This window comes from Salvelinus alpinus, chromosome 6 (assembly GCF_045679555.1).
Source record: "Salvelinus alpinus chromosome 6, SLU_Salpinus.1, whole genome shotgun sequence".
Classification (NCBI taxonomy): Eukaryota; Metazoa; Chordata; class Actinopteri; order Salmoniformes; family Salmonidae; genus Salvelinus; species Salvelinus alpinus.
In genome coordinates this window covers 12,324,461-12,335,452 of record NC_092091.1, presented here as the reverse complement: position 1 = coordinate 12,335,452, position 10,992 = coordinate 12,324,461, and positions in this window count along the sequence as shown.

Genomic DNA, 10,992 nt, shown 5'->3' with positions numbered 1-10,992 from the left:
CTATTGCCATTTCAGTATATTCTCTTATCTTTCCACTCTGTCTCTATCCTATAAACAAAAAAGAGAAGGGCTGCCACACATCTTCTTTGATTAAAAAAAGCCGGGGAGATTGAGGATGGAGAGATACAATGTGCAGTTGATAAAAGCAAGTAAACCCGAGAATAAGACTGCATTCTTCTGTCGCCTCTCATCCTCAAATCTCAAAATCTTCTTAATGGAAAATAAATATTCCACCACTGATGAAAAATAAAAGGCATGCTGTCAGACTCAGCCATTCATAACAATATACAACTTTTAATCTGACCAAATGGACCCACACGTGGCTGTATATCACTACTGCGCAAGAGTCAATGTCACATACTCAAAAAAACATCAAACTCACTTAGCTACAGTGTACAGGTCATCATCTCATGCACTCCTTCCCTCCAACTAACTCCCTCTAAGTCGCAGTATAAACCCACTCAACACACATAGAAAGGGCTCTTTCTAGCTCTCAGTATGGTTTAAGGGGTAACGCAGCCCTTCATGGTATTACATCATGTCTGTGTCAGAAGAATGTCTCATGGGGCTGAGACAGAATGGTAAAGTGCCCATGGTGAAATTAGGGATAAGCCCATATGCTTCTCCAGCACTGTAGGTGGAGGAGAGGTTCATTACTAACATATAGTAGTGGTGCGCATTCTGACACCAAATGGCTAGAGCATAGTGCATCATTGGGGTGAGTGCTATCATAGCATTGTGTGTAGCCTAATGTTTGAAAAGCACTTTACAGATCAACTAAATGATCATTAGGTACCAAGTGTTTTATATCCTCAGAGGAGACAATTTAGCAAATGTAACAATGATACATTTGAATTGCATTAGTTATAATCCTAAATCCACTGGATAATCAACGGTTTATTTTGTAATGTCTTCTATACCGGCAATATATTTCAGCTCAGTTAGCTTTTAAAGTTGTAATATGAATAAAACCAACAAAGGTATGAACAGCACACGGCAAACTAAGTGAAACTGAATACATACTGTGCATTACTTTAACCAAAGAATATATTTCAGACAGGGCATATAGCCTAGATAGCTGAAGTACACTATAGGAATGAAGACTACAGGTCAAATGACATCATTTGACATGCCTCGCTCTTTTCCTCATGGTGTGATGGATAATGTTCTCTCCTCTTGCCGAGTTAGATTCCTAAATTTGGGCATAAGGCAGGCTTTGACATACTTGTTCTCTCGAAGTTCAAATACTGGGCATGGAGTGAAATAACAATTTAATGAAATACTAACTGAATTGATATTCCTTTGGCTCCGCCTCATTTGAACTTGAATTGGTCTTTGTTGTGCTGTAATGTTGATCCAAGTCCATGTCTTGGTCAGGGTGTTCTGTAGGATATTATGAGGATAACGATATGTAATTAAAGATTTCTGTGGCCCAGATATTAGGGAGAGGACAGTCCAAGCAGCCATTGATTAGGAATTACCTCCTTTATAGTATTTTCCCTTGCAGGTCCTGGCTGGCTGGCTCTGGCAGGTCCTGGCTGACTGACGGCTCTGGCAGGTCCTGGCTGACTGACGGCTCTGGCAGCTCCTGGCTGGCTGACGGCTCTGGCAGGTCCTGGCTGGCTGACGGCTCTGGCAGGTCCTGGCTGACTGGCTCTGGCAGCTCCTGGCTGACTGGCTCTGGCAGCTTCTGGCTGGCTGGCGGCTCTGGCAGGTCCTGGCTGACTGACGGCTCTGGCAGCTCCTGGCTGGCTGACGGCTCTGGCAGGTCCTGGCTGATGCAGGTCCTGGTGCCATATACACCGGCCCGAGGAGACGCACTGGAGACCAGATGTGTTGAGCCGGCTTCATGGCACCTGGCTTGATGCCCAACCTAGCCCGGCCAGTGCGGCGAGGTGGAATAGCCCGCACTGGGCTAAGCACGCGTACTGGGGACACCGTGCGCTCCACCGCATAACACGGTGCCTGACCAGTACGACGCCCTCTCACTCCACGGTAAGCACGGGGAGTTGGCTCAGGTCTCCTACCTGGCTTAGCCACACTCCCCGTGTCCCCCCCCCCCCAATACATTTTTGGGGCTGACTCTCAGGCTTCCAACCGCGTCGCCGCGCTGCCTCCTCATACCAGCGCCTCTCTGCCTTCGCTGCCTCCAACTTTGCTTTGGGATGGCGATATTCCCCTGGCTGAGCCCAGGGTCCCTTGCCGTCCAGAATCTCCTCCCAAGTCCATGAGTCCTGTGTCTTCTGCCGCTGCTGCTGCTGTCCTTTACCACTCTGCTTGGTCCTTGGTTGGTGGGTGTTTCTGTAACGGCTGTCTATCTCTTCCTCCTCATCTGACGAGGAGAGGCGAGAAGGATCGGAGGACCAATACGCAGAGTGGTAAGTTTCCATGTTTTAATATAATCCACGAAAACAAGACACAATACAAAATAACAAAAGAACTAACTGAAACAGTCCCGTGTGGCAACAAACACTGACACGGAAGACAAACACCCACAAACCAACAGTGAAAACAGGCAACCTAAATATGGCTCCCAATCAGAGACAATGCAAAACACCTGCCTCTGATTGAGAACCATATCAGGCTAAATGAACAAACCTAAACATAGAAACAAATAACATAGACTGCCCACCCCAACTCACGCCCTGACCATACTAAATAAAGACAAAACAAAGGAAAATATAAGTCAGAACGTGACAGAGACACAAATTCTAAAAAAGCTGAATAATATTCTTGGGCCCGTCCTGACTCCACCCACCGAAATGAATCTTTCAAGGATGGTAGCAAACTTCTAACCTTGTTCTCAACCACAGAAGGTTGGTGATAACTTAATTGGGGAGAATGGGCCCTTGGTAATGACTGGAGCGGCATCAGTGGAATGGTATGAAATACATCAAACACATGGTTTCCAGATGTTTGATGCCATTCCATTTGCGCCGTTCCGGCCATTATTATGAGCTGTTCTCCCCTCAGCAGCCTCCACTGTTCTCAACATAGTCCAACACAAACAAAGCACCCTGCTATTCCTGTTTATAGACTCAATATTTTACTAATGAATGTTGGATCATTTTATGAGTTGTTTTATTCTAGGCTTGTGAGAAGAAAGTGAGTAAAGTCGTTTAATTTTGTCTTAATTAGAAAATGTACTTTATTTTTGTTTAATAAATACATGTACATTGCTTTTTCTTGCTTAGACATTCGTAACAGAGAGAGAGAGGTACAGAGAGAGACAGAGAGTAGGAGCCATGGCATGATTAGTAACCCAGTCGCAGGCGTGTGTGTAATCCGGAGTCAGCCGCTACCACTAGGCCAGACGCTAGCAGACGGAAAACTGTCATGGACATATCTGTAAGTGTTTTTAAACATATTGCATTGCTTCCAAAATGATGAAATCCCTTACAGTGAATGGTAAGCAAGTGTATGGTTCACAATGCACACTTCCAGCTGGCTCTAGTCTATGCGATTGAGTGTAGAGTAAACAATACATGTAGGTCTAGTAGAATGTGTCTCCATTACACAGGGCTTGCTGGTTGTACTCCCTTGAGGTGTGCTGGCTCTTCACCCAACAACGATCAAAAACACATGTGGCTCGGCTTCTTTAGAATTAGAAAAAAGTAAAGAACGTGCATGTGTCGAGAATCATCCTTCCCCTTGATACAATCTCAAAATCTACTTCCCCATTTCACTTAACATTACCCAAAAGGCTGTAGGCTTTTAAAGGGGGATCTTATCTCCTTCCATGTGTCTTCTTTCATTTGTTGTTAATGCCCATGGATACACAAATACATCAAAGACATTCAGATGGTGGGTGCATGGCAACAAAGATGCAGAATTTAACACTCACCTGTGGGGTGATATTGATGGGTTGTCGGCACTGTTGGTTTGTTTACAAGCAGGTTAGGAGAATTAACGTGTCAGGTTAGGAGAACTAATGTGTCAGGTTAGGAGACAGAGGTTAAGGTTAGATAACAGGTTAGGCTTAGCTAAAATGCTACAGTTGTCAACAACTGTTATCCTCAATGCGACAACTAGATGGAGCTGTAATGGTAGCCACCAACCATCAGTCTCGAAAACCATCAGCATCATAACACCTACAGGTTAGCACTGGATTTTTTTTATATGCTACTAACGGGAGATTACATGGAGCTCCAGGCTAAAATAATCGTGGTTGCAACGAAAATAACTGAGGATCTATACAGACCAGCTGATCTGACGTTGTTACGGTGTCAAGCCGGCTTGATACTAGACAGACGAAATGGTCATTGGCTTCATTCAATACTCCTGCTCCCAATGAAGTAACATCCTATCAGGAACAACGAAATCGGAATAGGATAAACATAAATGAAAGAATATGACATATTACAACTAGTGATGGGAAGTTCAGCTCTTCTATTGACTCTCATTTTTTCGACTCATTCAGTCAAACGAACGAATCTTTTGACTCATTTTGTTCATTTGATTCAGCAATGCCCAGAGCACGCAGGACGCCTATTCATAAAGAATATTCAAGAGTCTTGACATAGAACCCGTCAGGTAATTGGCTTAAGCCTTTTTGAGTGCGCAACGTCACTCTGCTTACCGAAACACAAAAAATGGCGGACAATTTCTATAGGATCTGAAACCAGTATTAACCACCAAATTCAATGACAGTTAACATAACATTTAAATACGAATCTGACATTCCTGCTTCCTAATAAAATTGTTGTCGATGAGGGCTTGCTAGCTACAGTATTTGATTCAGAAATGCTAGCTAGCTAACATTAGCTAGACTCGGGAGCTCATGGGGACATAGATAGGCTTCAGGAGCCAACTGGTTAGACATGATAACCAACAATAGCTGGCGACTAATTCTTTTTAGACAAATATTTTCAACTCTTCGACTTATTTTATCCACTGACCACTGCATTTAAGAGGATAGCTCATTTCTGAAATGTAGCTACCTAGATCACTGGCCAGGCAGTAGCCAATAACTTATCGTGGATTAATACATTTGTGTTAACTTGCTCATATCAAGCAACACGTACCAGACCAATTGTGGAAAGGTCAAAATAACAATTAGTGGGCTCGTTTTTTGAATGATCAGACAGTGAAACTAAAATAAACTGCTAGCTAGCTGGTGAGGCTTTAATTTATTTCCCAATTAATTTGGTGATCAAGCTGAAGCTGGGTTTCCCAAGTAGTTTGGTCGGTGCTAACTGCCCATGCAATCAGCTAGCTAAACAGACGGCTCTGTAGAGCATCTGTGTGACGTCACTAATATGTCAACGTAAAATGTTATGCACTCAAGAAGGCTCAACCAATCACCCGACGGGTTCTGTCGAGGCTCATGAATATTCATGAATTGCCCCCTCCTCCTACAGAAGGAAATTTAGCCTACCGGGGAACGATGAACTGACAACTCGAAAGTGTCATGATTCTACAAAAGTTCACCTTAAGGGGTTCTAAAGGCTCTGCATGGTCAAGCCAACAACTGGCCCGACAACGTCAAGTTAGGATGTGTTAGCTATTCCGTCAGAGATTTTAGGTGCCAAGCTTATGGTCATGTTGCAGCAGTATGTAGGTGGGAGATTCCTAGATGTGAGAAGTGTGCAGGAGTGCATGAGATGAAGGAAAGTGTAGTATCGGGTGGAGAAAGTTGTGTGTATGCTGTGGAGGTGCCCATTGTGCTGGAGATCAGAGGTGTCCAGTGAGAGGAAGGCAGATTGAGGTTGCCAGGGTCAGAGCAGTACAGAAAGTGTTGTATGCTGAAGAGAGTGGTAGAGGAATATGGGTACAGGGTGAGGGATCATGAGAGGACTGACTGGCCTCACACTCCGGTGCAGTAGGTGGTGGTGTATGCATCTAAAAGTTGGATGTGATCCACCAACCCAATCTCAAAGAAAGAAGAAGAATCATCCAACGTCTGCAGTGACCTTACAGCGTTTACTGCAATGCAGCCTCAGCAGACGTTAGAGCATTCACACTTCTTGCTCTTTGGGGAACTGTGATACACATCCAATACATTGGTCTGCACCACATCACTCATAGTGATTCAGGGCTAATCTCTATAGCCATCCAGCTAATTACAAGCAAACGGCTAAACGAAAATACCTGTGTTTTTCTGGCGCTTGACATAGGAGCTCACCCAAGATAGCATGAAGTTAAAAGGCTGCACAGTTTTCTCACCTGCATCTCCATTCCGAATCTCCCTAATGCCCCCCCCCAGCAAAATGAGCCTAAAATTAGGCTATTGTTTAAATGTGTATTTCACACTATGTTGAGGTAGAAATCAGAGTATAATGCTTGTATGGATGTCAACCCCAATATATGTTCACGTCATCGTCAAATCAAGTGCATTACAGTTAAAAACAGCTTTGACTACCACAACCGATTTCAAATATATACAAATCGGATGTTAGTAACCACATTACGGGCCTGTTACAATATATCAGTCATGACGGATTTGACAAATATCCACTTTGTTAGATTTGTTGAATGTGCGCCAATCCAGTGTCCTTCTATCCCCCCAGTCTTCATTCCATTGACCTGTTTACCACATCTACCCCCATTACCTCCCAGGTCTCTTTCCAGGAGTTCAAACTCATTTTTGTGTCTTTGAAATCCCTACATGAGGTATCATAAAGATGTTTTTGATTTCTGAACTTGTTCTGATAGCCTTTCATCAAAGTTCTCCATGTTTGTTGACTACCAGATGCGTTTGCATTTTGTTTTGCCAGATGTCTAGACTGTATTTGTCACGTTCCTGACCTGTTTTCCTTTTTCTTGTATTTATTTAGTTGGTCAGGGCGTGAGTTGGGTGGGTTTGTCTATGTGGTATTTTCTATGTTGGGATGTTTGTGTCCGGCCGGGTATGATTCTCAATCAGAGACAGCTGTCAATCGTTGTCCCTGATTGAGAATCATACTTAGGCAGCCTGGGTTTCACTTGTGGTTTGTGGGTGTTTGTCTTCCGTGTAGTCGTTGAGCCACACGGGACTGTTTGTCGGTTTTCTATTTGTTATTTTGTTTCATTATAGTGTTCAGTTCGATGCTAATAAATTATGGACACTAACCACTCCGCGTATTGGTCCGATCCTTCTCGCCTCTCCTCGTCCGAGGAGGAGGAATTAGAAAGCCGTGACAGTATTTTCCGTACATGTGCTTTGCTTTTCAACTAGCTAAAATCTAGCTAGTCGGAGTCTGTGTGTACGGTAAAGCAATGCAGAAGTTGAAAATATTGAACACATGCTGCACTGCCTAGATGTAGGCGTAATTGTCTGCAATTAAATGTGTTAACAATGCAGCCTATATCAATTAGGCCTATGATTTAGTTAACTACATTGAGGCTACTCTTCTACGAAAATAAAGTCATGATCAACTTAATTAAAATACCACATTGTAAATTAAACTGACATGGATTGCAGCAATGTATGATGCCAATTTAAATATTATTATAACAAAGGTTTGTATCTGTTTCTTTGGTTAAGATAACTTCCTAATAATAATAATAATAAACTCTCCCTAACACATTCCAATTCAGACATTGTTTCTTCAATAAAGTACAATTTTCCACAGCAGGGCTACTGTCTTAATTACTGTAGCCCTGTAAGAAAATATACAAGTGTTATGTTGTTCTCTAAATAAATAATCTCTGTGTCACGCCCTGACCGTAGAGATCCTTTTTATGTCTCTATTTTGGTTGGTCAGGGCGTGAGTTTGGGTGGGCATTCTATGTCTGGTGTTCTATGTTGTCTATTTCTTTGTGTTTGGCCGTGTGTGGTTCTCAATCAGAGGTAGCTGTCTATCATTGTCTCTGATTGAGAACCATATTTAGGTAGCCTGTTTTCCCACTTTGAGTTGTGGGTGATTATTTTCTGTTTAGTGTTTTTCGTCCCCTTACAGAACTGTTCGTTTGTCGTTTTGTTAGAGTGTTCATATTTATTAAAATAACGTATTATGAATACTTACCACGCTGCACCTTGGTCCTCTTCTCCTTCTCCCGACGACGTTCATTACAGAATCACCCACCAACAAAGGACCAAGCAGCGTGGGGAAATGGACTCCTGGACATGGGAGGACATTTTGGACGGCAAAGGACCATGGGCACAGCCAGGAGAGTATCGCCGTCTGAAAAAGGAGCTGGAGGCAGCAAAAGCGGAGCGGCGACGCTATAAGAAGTTGGCTCGAGGAGAAGTGCACGAGAGGCAGCCCCATCATTTTTTTGCGGGGGGGCAAACGGGGAGATTGGCGGAGTCAGGTAGGAGACCTGAGCTAACTCCCCGTGCTTACCATGGCGAGCGTCGTACTGGTCAGGCACCGTGCTATGCGGTGGAGCGCACGGTGTCTCCAGTACGTGTTCATAGCCCGGTGCGCTACATGGCAGCTCCTCGCATCTGCCGGGCTAGAGTGGGCATCGAGCCAGGAGAGATGATGCCGGCTCAGCGCATCTGGTCTCCAGTGGGTCTCCTCGGCCCGGGTTATCCTTCGCCAGCTTTGCGCACTGTGTCTCCAGTGCGTCTGCACAGCCCAGTGCGTCCTGTGCCTGCGCACCGCAGGTGCAGGGCCAAAGCCACCATACAGCCAGGACGGGTTGTGCAGGCTTTTTTCTCGAGACTTCCAGTGCGCCTCCACGGCCCAGTGTATCCGGTGCCTCGGCCAAGGACGAGGCCTCCTGCATGTCTCCCCAGCCTGGTGAGTCATGTGCCTTCTCCCAGAGTCAAGCCTCCAGTGATGATCCATGGCAAGAAGCCTCCAGTGATGATCCATGGCAAGAAGCCTCCAGTGGTGATCCATGGAAAGAAGCCTTCAGTGATAATCCATGGCACGAAGCCTCCAGTGATGATCCATGGCAAGAAGCATCCAGTGGTGATCCATGGCACGAAGCCTCCAGTGGTGATCCATGGCACGAAGCCTCCAGTGATAATCCATGGCACGAAGCCTCTAGTGATGATCCATGGCACGAAGCCTCCAGTGATGATCCATGGCCAGAAGCCTCCAGTGATGATCCATGGCACGAAGCCTCCAGTGATGATCCATGGCACGAAGCCTCCTGTGATGATCCATGGCAAGAAGTCTCCAGTGATGATCCATGGCACGAAGCCTCCAGTGATGATCCATGGCACGAAGCCTCCTGTGATGATCCATGGCACGAAGCCTCCTGTGATGATTTATGGCACGAAGCCTCCTGTGATGATCCATGGCACGAAGCCTCCTGTGATGATCCATGGCACGAAGCCTCCTGTGAGGATCCATGGCACGAAGCCTCCTGTGAGGATCCATGGCACGAAACCTCCAGTGAGGAGTTATGGCACGAGGCTTCCAACAAAGGACGCTAGTCCGGAGCCTCCAGCGACGCCCTCCAGTCCGGAGCCTCCAGCGACGCCCTCCAGTCCGGAGCCTCCAGCGTCGCCCTCCAGTCCGGAGCCTCCAGCGTCGCCCTCCAGTCCGGAGCCTCCAGCGTCGCCCTCCAGTCCGGAGCATCCAGCGTCGCCCTCCAGTCCGGAGCCTCCAGCGTCGCCCTCCAGTCCGGAGCCTCCAGCGACGCCCTCCAGTCCGGAGCCTCCAGCGTCGCCCTCCAGTCCGGAGCATCCAGCGACGCCCTCCAGTCCGGAGCCTCCAGCGACGCCCTCCAGTCCGGAGCCTCCAGCGACGCCCTCCAGTCCGGAGCCTCCAGCGTCGCCCTCCAGTCCGGAGCCTCCAGCGACGCCCTCCAGTCCGGAGCCTCCAGCGTCGCCCTCCAGTCCGGAGCATCCAGCGACGCCCTCCAGTCAGGAGCCTCCAGCGACGCCCTCCAGTCAGGAGCCTCCAGCGACGCCCTCCAGTCAAGAGCCTCCAGCGACGGGCTTCAGTCAGGAGCAGCCAGAGTCTCCCTCCAGTCAGGAGCAGCCAGAGTCTCCCTCCAGTCAGGAGCAGCCAGAGTCTCCCTCCAGTCAGGAGCAGCCAGAGTCTCCCTCCAGTCAGGAGCAGCCAGAGTCTCCCTCCAGTCAGGAGCAGCCAGAGTCTCCCTCCAGTCAGGAGCAGCCAGAGTCTCCCTCCTGTCCGGAGCAGCCAGAGTCTCCCTCCTGTCCGGAGCAGCCAGAGTCTCCCTCCTGTCCGGAGCAGCCAGAGTCTCCCTCCTGTCCGGAGCAGCCAGAGTCTCCCTCCTGTCCGGAGCAGCCAGAGTCTCCCTCCTGTCCGGAGCAGCCAGAGTCTCCCTCCTGTCCGGAGCAGCCAGAGTCTCCCTCCTGTCCGGAGCAGCCAGAGTCTCCCTCCTGTCCGGAGCAGCCAGAGTCTCCCTCCTGTCCGGAGCAGCCAGAGTCTCCCTCCTGTCCGGAGCAGCCAGAGTCTCCCTCCTGTCCGGAGCAGCCAGAGTCTCCCTCCTGTCCGGAGCAGCCAGAGTCTCCCTCTTGTCCGGAGCAGCCAGAGTCTCCCTCTTGTCCGGAGCAGCCAGAGTCTCCCTCTTGTCCGGAGCAGCCAGAGTCTCCCTCCTGTCCGGAGCAGCCAGAGTCTCCCTCCTGTCCGGAGCAGCCAGAGTCGCCCTCCTGTCCGGAGCAGCCAGAGTCGCCCTCCTGTCCGGAGCAGCCAGAGTCGCCCTCCTGTCCGGAGCAGCCAGAGTCGCCCTCCTGTCCGGAGCAGCCAGAGTCGCCCTCCTGTCCGGAGCAGCCAGAGTCGCCCTCCTGTCCGGAGCAGCCAGAGTCGCCCTCCTGTCCGGAGCAGCCAGAGTCGCCCTCCTGTCCGGAGCAGCCAGAGTCGCCCTCCTGTCCGGAGCAGCCAGAGTCGCCCTCCTGTCCGGGGCCCGCTGCGAGGGTCCCCGGTCCGGGGTCGGCGGTAAGGGTCCCCGCTCCAGAGGCGCCACCTAAGTGGGCCAAGACTAAGGTGGAGCGGGGTCCACGTCCCACACCAGAGCCGCCACCGCGGTGAAATGCCCACCCAGACCCTCCCCTATAGGTTCAGGTGTGCGGCCGGAGTCCGCACCTTTGGGGGGGGGGGGGGGTACTGTCACGCCCTGACCGTAGAGATCCTTTTTATGTCTCTA